The following is a 13,317-nucleotide window of genomic DNA, read 5'->3' as shown; positions in this document are numbered from 1 at the left end:
GAGGCAGCATCAGATAACAATGAATTGCTTGGTGGGAAATTGATTTTTGTTTTTTCAATTTCTTTTCAATCCTTTTAAACACAGCGAGGAGAAAGTCTCAGTTTTGGTGCTAACCCGTCTTTAACACTTTTAGAACACTTCCTAATTTCCCCTTTCACAAAAGAGGGGTCCGTTGGGTCAGGGCCTTGATCAAGTCACCATACTCAGTTCTGTAACACTGTATAATTTCACTGTATTTAATCTACAACTACCTTCTATTCATGTCAAGTAGTACTAGTTTTCCATTTATAGTGGTATTTATTACTTTACTCTTGAAATAACACTTAAGTTATGCAGTGAATCAATTAAAAAATATATTAAAATAAAAATGAATAGAGGGTATGTGAAAATGGAAAAGATTGTGAAATTAGCAGATGTTGTAATACAGCTCAGGGAGCGAAGCTATCCTGCTAGCAGTAACCTTAAAATTGCTCTATTTTTTTTTTTAAATTGCAAAGTTAATAAGTTGCAAATAAATAGCAAACATCTGTGCTTTACCTATTATCTTAGAGTTACACAAGACTCTTGAAGTGAGCCAGACGCTATCAATGGATGCTTCCAGCTATATCAGCCACCCATCCCTCACTGGACTCATTTCACAATCTCTTTTGTGAGGAGTCTTCCTAGCCCTACAGTGCTTGGTACATAGTAGGTGCTTAATAGGTGACTGTTGGAAAAAATGCACACAACCATGGAATCAGAAAGGAAGGCTCCACTTCCCAGTTATTAGGGACAGAAAATCCATCTCAAACTGGCTTAACAAAAAAAGTCTTACTCAGAAATGAGGGGGGCTGTGGCACGTCCTAGTCCAAAGGTTCATGCTGTGATCTGGGCTGTGACTTCTCCTCTCTACGATGTCCTCAGATCTGCCATCCTTCCTGTCTTTGCCCTCAGGAGGGCTTTGCCTCATGTAGCAAAATTAGCTGCCCGAGAACCCACATACCCCAAAGCCAGGGGAAGAGAGTATCTTTTCCCCAGCATCCCAAGGAAATGTTCTGAGATTCACTCCAATTAGCCAATGACCATTTGGGGTCACATGCCAACCTTAGAATCAATCACTAAGGCCAGAGTGATGGAATGCTCTGACTGGCTTCTCCTAGGTAACATATCCCACACCTGCACCTAGAGATGGTATCATCTTTCCCAGAGCAATATGTGCCCCCAGATAAGAATTAAGAGCCATTGGGAAGGAGTAAGGGGAGGAAACAGATGCTGGGACAGCATGGACACATGATGGAAGTCCACTCCATCCATGAATGGCAGAAAACACTGAGAGAGACTACTCTGGTTCATGAACTATTTGCTATTTGCCATGACAAGAATACAAATGAAGGGGAAGCATTTAGAAACTTACAGAGCAACTGAACATTTCTACAGCATCCATGTGTGTGATAAGAAGACTGATCTTGTCGCATAGAGTGTAGACCCTAAGTACTGACTTAGGAAGGATTGGGAAAAAGAATGTCTTTCACGATAGATAATTTGAGAAGCACTAATTTAGAAGCTGTGCCTCGTGGGTTGGCCACTGTTAGCAGGTTAGAAAGTCTGAGCTGAAATTCCTAAGATTCATGCAATATGACTGGGTACAGGAAATTGAGAAGTTTGTGTGTAAATCAGCCTGACACCAAGATATTATAAGTATCCTGATTCATCTGGAGCTGTTTCCAGACACCAACAGGTAGGTTTTATGGATCACAAGATGCCAAGAACCTACAAGAAGAAAACGTCAAGGAAATGAAGATGATTGAGAATGAAGTCCACACTTTCAGGCTTGCTCCTTTCGTCTATTCTGACAATGTCTTTGCTACCTTTTACGGGATGTGCACAGGTCACATACCAAGGAATCTGAATGGTATCAATCATCTAACAGTAATATTGGAAGATTGAAGTAAAAGTATCAATGCCTTCAAAATTAATAGTAAACGCTATTTTCAATCTTGAATTGTATACCTAGGAAAATTGGCAATCAAGGAAGAAAGACATTTTCAGATCTTCAAAGTATTCAATATTTCCTAAGTACCTTTCTCAAAAAGCTCCTAAAGGTTACAGCAAAGCAAATGAGTTATCCAAAAAAAGTGGCGGGGATCTAGGTATTCAACTCAGGAGAGAAGTTAAAGCCCCAGGATAATTACAAAAGATAATACCAAGTCAACAGCCATGCAGCAGGGGCTTGAAAAGAAACCAGTTCCTTTGGAAGGATGAGAATGGAGAGTCCAGGGAAAGAGAAGGAAGAGGAGGAAGAAGAGTAGAAGAAAGTAAAGCGAGGAAGGAAGGAAAGAAAGCAAAAGAGAGAGGAGGAGGAAAGGGAGAAAGGAAGGGAGGGAGGAAGTGAAAGATTACATGTTGCATTTGAGCATGTGGAAAAATGGTACTAAGATTTCTGTATCACAGCTGTAGGTTTTAGGAAGAACTAGTGGTGGGAACTTAGCAAATAAAAACAAGAGGCAATTACTATCTCCAGGAAAAATAAAAGGTTAGAAAATAAAGAACATGTAATCATAGTGCAATACTTAGCTAAGGACTGAATTTACATGGTTCTAATAATGTTAACACTGAACAGTGGTTTAAACAAAAACTGAGATATTGTATAGAAGATATTTTATGAAACATGTGGGGGGCAGAGAGGTAGAAAGAGAAAGAAACTGGGGGGTGTCATTAAGAGAATTAATTATCTTCCATAATAAATAATGCTTACAATTGACAACCCAATAAAAAACAGTATTAGTACATTACTTAAAATATGGAGGTAAGTACCAGAAAAGACATCCCCAAATAGCGCATGGATTTGCCTTGGCAGAGCAGGCCTGGGGAGTGATATTTTAGAATGAGGCAGAGGGGACTGTTGAAATTTTGTTATAACTTTTATAATAAAGTTTGGCTTTTAACGATACACATGTCTCATTTTTGTCAAAATAAAAAAGTAATTTAATTTTAAAGCATCCCCTCCAGCTGTTGTTTGGACCAGAGACTGGAGGTGGGGGTGGGTAGGGAATAGAAGGAGGGGAGCCAGTATCATCGCTGAGTATTTTACCTCGCCAATGAAAAGGTATAATCTCTTGGGTTTTGTTATTTCACTTTGCAGCTTTATTGCTCAACCAGGAGATGGAAACTACAGAATTTATTAATCTGCTTTATTAACAGGCTTGGTATTTTGCCACCTTGGTCAAATCTGGGGTCCTGCCGTTACTGAGTTTTCTTCTCTGTTACACTTCTCTCCCATTTCAGCAAAGATGACTGCAACGGGAACAGGAAGAATTGAAATTCTAGTCATGCCTCTCCTCAGTTCGGTCTGATTTTCAGAAATTGCAGTAGATCAGTGGCACTGAAAATTGCCCTATTTTTTTCTGGGGGTGTTGGTTTGGCTTGATGAGAAAGCAAAAACAAATGGAGTTTATAAATGTAACTAATCAGGAAGTTAAAGAGAGGTTAAACCTAATGGATTAATCAAGTTCCTCTGGGAAGTGGGAAGAAAAGGTGGGAGGGAGGGAAGAGGGAGTGATGGGGCAGGCTTTCGTCCAGACTGATTTAATAAGCCTTCCACTGGAGTCAGCTCTTCGAGCGTCTGGGGCTTCCCCCCACCCCCTCTTCTGTGCTTTCTTGTTAGACAGTTGAGAGCCACACAATAGTAGCAGTCTGGTGTGCTCAGTGGAGAGAACAGGGTACCAGCTGCTCATAAAATTTCAGCTCTAATGTCTGATTCTGCCACTTACTAGTTGTGTGACCTTAGAGATATTCCTTCCCCCTTTGAGCCAATGTTATGCTCATCTGTAAAATGGGGTAAGTATTCCAGTCTCCCCAAATTATAAGGCTTGTAAAGGTCGACAGAAGAAATATAGTAGAGTGCCAGAGGCAGAGATGGAGAGGAGAGAGTGACCAGCACCCACAAGGACCTTGAAGAGGGAGGTGCATGTCCTGGGTTGGGAGAGCAAAGGGGCGAGTGGTATTACAGGAAGCTGGGGGGGGGGGGTCAGGGCTAGAATATGACAATCAGTGTAGATGACATTAAGGATTTTCATCTTTATCTTGAAAGCTATGAAAAGAACGATTTCAAAGATGGCAAGGGAGTTTGAGATGATTAGATTTGTGTTTTGAGATGATTCATTCCACATGTCCTTCATATCACAGTGGCTCTCAAATCTTTAGCTCTGGCCCAAGCCTTTTCCCTGAGTTTCATACTTGTAAACTCAACTACCTGTTAGACAACTCTCATAGCTGTTCCCCCAGGCACTCAAACTCAGCATGTCCCAAACTGAATTCATTACCTTCCTCCCTAAATCTGACTCTCCTCCACCACCCCTCTACCTTCCTTTGTCTCTTTGTAAGTGGAAGCTGTGACAGAAACTTGCTAGTTGCCTCCGAATAATCATTCTCCCTTCTCAGTAACAGAATCTTGAGCAATCTGCCTAGGAAAACACTACATTACATTTCCCAGCCTCCTCACAGCTAGCTGTGGCTACATGACTGAGTTCCAGCTGATAAGATACAAGTGGAAGCTTTGCTACCAGTAAATCTCTTTAAAGGGGCTCCATTTTGTACTTTCACTTGTTCTCCTTCTTATACTCTGAAATGCAGGTGTGATGGCTGGAACTCCTGCAGCCATGTTGGACCCTGAGGCTAGAACAAATGTGACAGGATGGTAGAACAAACGGAAAGAACCAGGTTCTCTAAATATTGAAGAGCTTCCAAACAGCCCTGGACTGCCTATCTCCAGATGCCTTTCACCTGACAAAGATTCTTCTTTCTTGTGTAAGCCACTGTAGTTTTGGGTTTCCTGTTACTCACAGCTGTATCTAATTCTAAGTGACAGCCAGAATCCTGGGATTCCTTTCCTACATCTAATTTATACCAAGCCCTGTCTCCCAGCTATCCTGGCTCCAATCCATCTCATTTTATTATTCTTGTTTGAACCACATCATCTCTTACCAGTATGACTGCAATAGCTTCCTCGCTGACTCCCTGCTTTTAACCTCTCCCCACTGACATGCATGCCCAACAGATTTCCACATTTTAATTAAGTAATCTTTCTAAAACTCAAAATGGCTGTTACTTCTGAAAAATCATGGAATCACGGACACTCAAAATACAGAGTTTAAGAGGTCATTTAATCTGGATTTTTAAGGTTTGTTTTGCTTGCTGAAAAAGGAAAAGCAAATGGAGTTTTCCATGTGCCTTTTGCTATAATATATAAACTATTCCATATATAAAATGTAGAAGCGAACTTCTCTGGAGAAGACCCACAAATGTCAGCAGTTTCTCACAGGTGTTCACCAAAAGTTAAAAATCTCTAGTAAGTCTAACCTCCTCATTTTTTTTTTTTTTTTTTTTTTCAGTACGCAGGCCTCTCACTATTATGGCCTCTCCCATTGCGGAGCACAGGCTCCGGACGCGCATGGCTCAGCGACCACGGCTCACGGGCCCAGTCGCTCTGCGGCATGTGGGATCCTCCCGGACCAGGGCACTAACCCGTGTTCCCTGCATCAGCAAGTGGACTCTCAACCACTGCACCACCAGGGAAGCCCTAACCTCCTCATTTTATATTCAGGAAAACTGAGGCCCAGAGAGGTTAAGTGACATGTCCATGGTCACAGAGAAGTTCAGTGGCAGAGCTGGAACATAACCTCCTGTTTTCTCCAAGCAAGTGCTACCAACTGGAAGCCAGTGAAGATGCTGAGGCCTCATACTCCTCTCCTTGAGGACTGAGTGCCCATTCTCACTCAGACTACACAGACTGGATTCACATTGATGAGGCTGTAATTTGTACCCGTGAATAACAGGAACTTTAACAGAGTTATTAATTATATACATTTCTGTTTACAGGAGAATAATACTGTTAGCCCCATTAAACACCATTATCAATGCATAATCTAATAATTTCAACATAATGAAACTAATATATTTCAGAGGAATAGAAGGAAATAGTCTACACTTGGCACCAACTGGATTATTCTAAGCTAGGAAGTCCTTGAGGCAGCGATAATAATTGTTCTGATTTTCACCACATCTACTTGGTACAGTGCTTTACACTTTACATATCATTTTCACATGCCTTATTACCTTGTTTCATTCTTCTAGAAACGTGGAGAGGGAGTAGGGCAGAGAAAACAGAGTGTACTGGTTGGGAATATCTGGGTTGCAAGCAACAGAATGAACATCCAACCTACACTAGCTTTAGGAAAAAAGAAAATGGGGGGTGGTGAGATTGCTGGCTCACATAACTGAATTGCCCCGGAATGTTCTGATTCAGGAATGGTTTGATCCAGGGGTCCGTGCTGTCATTAAGTTTCTGGCTTTGTTTCTGGATAATTCTGCTGCTTTGTTCGCTTCATCCTCAGGTTGACCCATAGTGGCCTCCTATTCCCATATCCTCACATTACAAAGCCCAAAAGGGAAGCAGAGGAGTTCTTGTGGCAGGTCTCATGGAGGGCAGAGCACTTGTCTGTCTCAGAAACGTCAGAAAACCTCTCCTCATATCTTATTGGTGTGACTTAGATCAGGTGCCCATCCCTCAACCAATCACAATGGACAATGGATACAAGCACTTACTGGTTTGAGCCAATCAGGGCCCATTCTAGAGCAGAGGGTGGGATCAATTCCACCAAAACAACAGAGCTAAAGATGGTGGCGGTGGGGGGAAGGTATCCACAGGAAAATGTGAGTGAGTGTTCTTGGTGGGAAAGAGGGAGGTGGTCTGGAAAAGCAAACTACGGTGTCCGTTACATCGTGGACTGGAGAGGTTAAGAGCCATGCCCAAATGACACACGGATTCTGACATGTGGGATGAGACATAAATTCAGGGTTTTTGTTTCAAACCTTATACCATCAACACCATTGTCTAGAAACCTGAAGGATTTTCCTACTACCATTCGTACGTATCTACCAGCTCTGTTCTTAGCAAAACACCAGAAAACTCGTGACCATTACGCTGAGCCAGTGACTTCCTGTCCGTGCCCAATCAAAACAAAGAGCCCAAACATCAGATAATAAAGGAAATGAGACTGAACTTGGCATTGTCCTGATAAATACGAATTCCCTTCAATTTCACAGGAAGTAGCCAGACAGAAGCAAGTTCACATTATTTTTATTCCTGGCCTCACACCCTTGTATATAACAAGTTGACCTCAGTTTAAGGTCAGCAACTCAGTTCTTTATGTCACATATCAAATCACTGTGACTATCGCCTCCCCAGTCACACTGCTTTTTCTAGGATTTCGATTCATTTATGTATGACTCACCTACTACTACAGAGCCTGAAACTAGCCAACAATACATGTAGCTCCCTATGAGGCAGGTGGAGTAGCATTTCTATTTCGCAAAGGAAGGCCCTGTGACTCCAAGAGCTAAAGCCACTGTATTAGAATAAACTACTCTTTCCCTCCTGGCTGTATTCTTTCTTTTTTTTTTTTTTTTTTTTTTTTGCGGTACGCGGGCCTCTCACTGTTGTGGCGTCTCCCGTTGCGGAGCACAGGCTCCGGACGCGCAGGCTCAGTGGCCATGGCTCACGGGCCCAGCCGCTCCGCAGCATGTGGGATCTTCCCGGACCGGAGCACGAACCCGTGTCCCCTGCATCGGCAGGCGGACTCCCAACCACTGCGCCACCAGGGAAGCCCCCTGGGTGTATTCTTAACTACTCACACAGGACGCTTCACTTCTGACACTTCCGGTCACCAAATGTGTGTGGGTTTTTTCCCCACACCAAGCAATTCTCCATGACACCCACTGGGTGTCCTACAACTGAACTCAATTCTAACCCTACCTACCTGGAGTAGAGTCGATCCCATGGGTTAAGGGCTCGGTCCCACCCACTGTTCCCATCCCAGGTAGTAGGTCCCCAGATTCCTCACAACCTCTGTCAGACGTGGCTACTAACCGGAGGTTCCCATGACCCTAATTTGCTAGAGCAGCTCACAGAACTCAGGAAAACACATTCACCAGCTTATTAAAGGATATGATAAAGGACAGAGATGAACAGACACATAGGTTGACGAGGTCTGGAGGGCCCTGAGCACGGGAGCTGGGTGTGTCGCTCCATTACGTGGATGTGTTCACCAACCTGAAGCTCCCCCAAATTCCATAGTATTGGCTTCATCACGTAGGCATGATCAATCATTAACCCCACTGCCAGCCCCCCTCCTCTGGAGAAGGGACTGGGGGCCGAAAATTCCAAGCTTCTAATAACGGCTTGGTCTTTTGGGTGAGCAGTGCCCACCCAGAGTTGCCTCATTAGAACAGAAGATGTTCCCAGTGTTATCACTTAGGACATTATGAGGGTTTCAGGAGCTCTGTGCCAGGAACCATGGAGCAGAGACCAATACCTCTGTTTTCCATCATCTCACAGTCACTCAACTAATAAGTGCTGGAGGCCCTTCCATGTGCGACTCTCACATGCTACACTCTACCAGGCACCCGATACAAGGACACATCCTGGTCTCCTCTGGAAGCACGTGGAAGCTGCTAGGTTGGAAAAGTCTGTCCTGCCTGGATTTGATGTCAGAGCCCCCTTCCCTGTCGCCCGTCACTCATATCCAGGAATGAAAGCCTTGAGTGAGAGGCTTTAACAGGGCCACCTGCTCAGGACACAGAAAGTACCAACAGGAAACATCTGCTCTAGAAACACCGGTGCTTCTGTTGATTGAAATGGACAAACGGAAAGGCTGTTCCCGAGTCTGGGGACATGGTGAGCTGAGGGGATTACGGTATTACCAGCTACTTCCGGCAGAACTAGAGATGGGAGGACGTGGGCAGCAAGAAGCTTATCCCAGGCCAACTGGGACCCTCTTGGTCCTAATAATCAATCGCTGATAAATATTGTGCCGTGAAGAAGCTTGGAGGAGCCTCTGGGGTGTTTTGCCAGATGGGTAATTGAATTCCCTCTGGGAAGAAACAAGCGCTGCTTGGCTAACCCCGTTTTGGGTGGCGGTCTCTAGGTCAACTTAAGGTAGAAAAGCCAAACCCGCGGGACATTTTTACTTTGTGTGTGTGTGTGTGTGTGTGTGTGTGTGTGTGTGTGCTCATGAGTGCTTGTGGCTGTGTGTGGTTGTATGTGTAACATTGAATCATATCACAGAAAGACTGTTCATTTCACACAGAACTTATCACAAGTTTCTTTGAAACCCTAATTCCCAGTACTTTAAATAGAATTTGAGTTACAAAATCAATTCGGGTTGATTTATCTACAGACTTCCTTCCTCCTCCCTTCCCTTTCTTCCTCCCTTCCTTTATTCCATCCTCTCATTTAACAAACTTTAGTTGAGCCCCTGGTGTTAGTTGTCAGAGGTGAGTAAGGCGCAGTCTGCGGGGTGGGGATGGAGGTTTATAGCAGCGGTTTTTAAATAGGAATGGTTCCCACCTTCCCAAAGGGGACACTGGGAAATGCCCAGAGGCATTTTTGGTTGTCAGGACTGGGGAGGGAGGGGGCGCTACCAGCACCTAGTGGGTGGAGGCCAGGGATGCTGTCCCACATCCTAGAATGCACAGGACAGCCCATAACAATTATCCGACCGAAAACGTCAATGGTGCTGAGGTTGAGAAATCGGATCTTTCATATGGAAGATAGAATAGGACTCACTGCGTTCAGTCCCGGCTCTGCCTGTCGCTGTCAGAGGACCTCAAGTGAGTCTCTTGACCAAGTCCCTTGACCTCTTTGAGTCTCGGTGTTCCACCTGTCAGAGGGAATGAAAATAGTCCCCTCTCAGTAATGACTGAAGGGAGTCTGGGCATAAGTCATGCTGTTTAGTACCTGGCACAGAGCAGGTACCCAAGAAACAACAGCCACTTGGCTTCCAGGGTCTAAAAGGTACCAGTGGGTCCTGGTGAAATTGCAAATATATCAAAGGGAAGCCCAAAGGGATTGTCATGCTCTTTTCCCTTCCTGGTATTATTGTAACCTGTAGCTAGACACTGATTTGTACATTTAATGGTTCAGTGCCCCCATGCCCTGATCGACCCCTCAGCTCCATCAAGGCAGGGGCTGTGTTTTCTGTTGTTCCTTTTCTATATTCCCAGCACCCAGCAGTGTGTGGCCAGGTGGTAGCTATTCAATAATTGGAGCCCGATGGCCTGAGTTGAAATCCTGGCTTTTCCACTCACCAGTGGTGTGAACTTGGGCAAGTTACTTAACCTTTCTGTGCCTCGTTTTCCTCCTCCGTAAAGTGGGCAAGTATCTACCAGACAGAGTTGTGGTAAGGGTTAAATAAGCTACCATATCTGTCTAGGGCCTGGCACCTGGTTAGTGCTTATAAATATATAAATATATTTATATTTTTTTTAAATATATTTTTTTTAAATATATTTTTTTTAATATATTTAAATATATTTAAATATATAAATTTATATTATTTTTTAAATAAATATAAGAATTTATTATTATTACCATCATTACTTTCTTGTTTTTACTTTAGTGAGTGCCACTCTGGCACCAGATGCCAGCTCACAGGGGTAGACCTTCCTCTGCCTTTGAGGAGCGTTTGTTTCTGCGAATCATTTGGAGAAAGAGCTGAATTTGCAGAGAAGCTGGCAGCTCAGCTAAGCAGAAAAGTAGAAGCCGAAGTGATTTCTGGTGGGAGGTTCACGGGCCCGCTGGGTCACCCAACAGCTTCTCTCTCTCACCTGGAAGAAATGAGAATTGATTGGAAGCTCGTCCCACCTGAAAAGGTCTGTCGGCAGCCAGAACTGGTACATTGTTGTCAAGGATGCTTTTGGTTTTTGGTCCAGGGAGGAAGCAGTTCATGATGATTTGCCTTTCCAGGAAGTGAGACTGACTCCGTGGAGAGACAGAATGAGGTCCCAGACGCCTGCCGGATTTCACTGCTCCCCTGACAAGCAGGAAGACAGGACAATCGAGGGACAGATAGGAAATGATAAACAAGGAGAGGAGACCCAGTAGGAACCAACCCAGCGGTTAAGGGGAGGCTGGGAATACGGGGCAAAAACTGCGAGCGATCAGAGAGGGAGGAAGAGAGGTTTAGAGCTGAGAAGACTGACAGCAACAACAACGGCAACAATAATAATAGCTGCTGTGAATTGAGTGCCTACTGTATGCTGTGGGCACTTTACACACCCGAGCTCAGTTAATGCTCATGATGCCATTAGCTCATGTGTGTCAGGCCTCATCCACCTGTGGGTGATGAAAAGGTCACGCTTTCTGTATTCATGCATACATTCACTCATTCACTCAACAAACGTTCACCGAGCACCTAGCGTATGGCAGGCACTGTTCCAGGCACCGGGGATACGGCAGAAAAGCAGACAGACCAGCAGACCACACTCCCTGCCCTCGTGGAGCTGTCGTTCTCCTGGGCTGAGGGTCGGCCAACAATGACAGGCAATTACATCTAGTAGTCAGGTGGTGAGGGATGCTGTGAGGGAAATAGAGCCTGGGGTGGAGGTGGCGCGTGTAGGGGTAGGGTGAGGTTGAATTTTAAGAAGAGTGGTCAGGAAAAGCCTTTCTGAAAAGGAGACATTTAAGCGATGACCTGAAAAAGGTCACTGGTTAAAAGTTCCTGTGTTGATTCCAGCAGAGGTGGGTGGGTGAGTGGAGGGGCTTCCCACACCACACTAAGCGGTTCTCAGATGTCAGCAGGGTGTCTGCTGACTCAAGGCCTGGGAAATAGCATCAGATTCCACAGGGTTGCAATTGCAGAGTTCAGGCCTACAAGACCCCCAACCCCACTTCAGATGCCAGCCAAAAGCCTGGGCTACCTGCGCCTGTGACCCGCGGACTGTTAATCAAAGGTTCCCACACCTTCCTCCTCCGGTTCAACGTATTTGCTAGAGCGGCTCACAGAACTCAGAAGCATGTTACTTACTAGATCACTGGTTTATTATGAAAGGACATAACTCAGGAACCGCCAGGTGGAAGAGACACTCAGGGCGCGGAGTATCCACACCCTCTCCGGCTGCACCGCCCTCCCGGCATCCCCGTGTGTTCTCCAACCTGGAAGCTCTCTGAACCCCATCCTTTTGGGTTTTCTGGAGGCTTCATTACCTAGGAATAATTGCAGGACTCACTGGCTGTTGGCAATTGATTCAACCTCCAGCAACTCTCCCGGAGGCTGAGTGGCAGGACTGAAAGTTTCAACCCTCTAATTACAGGATTGGTTTTTCCTGGCAACCAGCTCCCATCCGTAGGTGGGGTTCAAGCCACCTCCTTAACGTAACAAAAGACACCTTTGTTGATTTCATCACTTAAATTCTGAGGGTTTTTAGCTGTGTTGGAAATAGAAAGACCAAATATGTATTTTTTATTATAAACCACAGTATCACAGGTGCAAAGTGAGCCATGTGCATATTTTGGATAGAGTATAACAGAAAGAGAGCAGCAAGTGCAAAGGCCCTGAGGTGGGAGCGTGTCTGGCATTTTTGGGGAGTAGAAAGGAAGCCAGCATCCAGGAGCATAGGGAGTTAGGCAGACAGTGGCGGGAGGTGGGGCAGAACAGGCACAGGTGTTGGATCCCGTGAGCCTCATGGCATTGTAAGGATTTTGGCTTTTCTTCCGAGTGAAATGGTGATCCATTACAGAGTATCAAGCAGGGAAGTAACTTCATCTGACGAGTTTCAACAACAACTCTGGCTGCTGTGTTGAGAACAGTCTGTGGGAGGCAGGGGAGGCAGCAGGGGACCAGTTAGGAGGCTGCCGTAAGGATCTGGGTGACCGATGATGGTGGCTCAGACCAGACAGTAGCAGTGGGGCTGGTGAGAAGGGCTGGGACTCTATAACCAACTTGAGCTGTCCCGAGGCCAAGCCTACTTCTGTAGGATACTTCCAACACCCTGTCTCGTCCCACCACGTGTCCTCTCACCTGTGCCCAGAAGCCCCCAAGACAGATGCACTCACCACCTGGCGTCAGGCTGTTCTCCTGTTCGGGTTTCACGTGTCCTCAGTCACTGCACCCCTGGGAGTGGTGATACCATCACCACGGTGCTCATTAGGACACAGTGTCCATGCCAGGGAATCACCTCCCTGTGTCCCCCGACCTTCCGGTCTTGGGGAAGCAGGATGGGACCATGGGCCATGCAGTGGTGAGGAGACAGGCCAAGGCCTCACACCGGTTTGCTTGTGTGCCCCCGGGCATGAAGACTTCATCGATGCTTCCGTCAGCTTCTGGCCCTCACTTCCTCTTGCCAGAGGACTTGGGCTCAGTTGGGGACCAGATCCCTGGCCCTGTTCTCCCTCTGTATCCCCAGTGAACCTCCCCCTGCTTCCTTGGGTGCAAACAAAACAGATTCTAGAGGACAGCCCTGAGAGAGAGAGAGAGAGAGAGAGAGAGAGAGAGAGAGAGA

General features: G+C 45.5%; 1 protein-coding gene across 2 annotated transcripts in view; it reads right to left on the bottom strand.

The window, feature by feature from the left end:
• CCDC60 (coiled-coil domain containing 60) overlaps positions 1-13,317 on the bottom strand; it is a 234,963-nt gene that overhangs the window by 201,738 nt on the left and 19,908 nt on the right. Inside the window, exons 2-3 of one of the 2 annotated variants that reach the window (XM_027124730.1) lie at positions 10,409-10,644; positions 9,605-9,698 (exon numbers count right to left, since the gene is read on the bottom strand). The exons of the other annotated variant lie outside the window; for it this stretch is intronic. The gene's annotated coding sequence lies outside the window, so the exon portion shown is untranslated. The remainder of the gene's footprint in view (positions 1-9,604; positions 9,699-10,408; positions 10,645-13,317) is intronic. 2 annotated transcript variants of the gene reach the window in all.

The sequence above is a fragment of the Aethalodelphis obliquidens genome, unplaced genomic scaffold (assembly GCF_003676395.1).
Source record: "Aethalodelphis obliquidens isolate GAN/ISIS:26980383/991018 unplaced genomic scaffold, ASM367639v1 scaffold28, whole genome shotgun sequence".
NCBI classification, from domain to species: Eukaryota; Metazoa; Chordata; class Mammalia; order Artiodactyla; family Delphinidae; genus Aethalodelphis; species Aethalodelphis obliquidens.
This window is presented reverse-complemented; position numbering and strand designations above follow the sequence as displayed.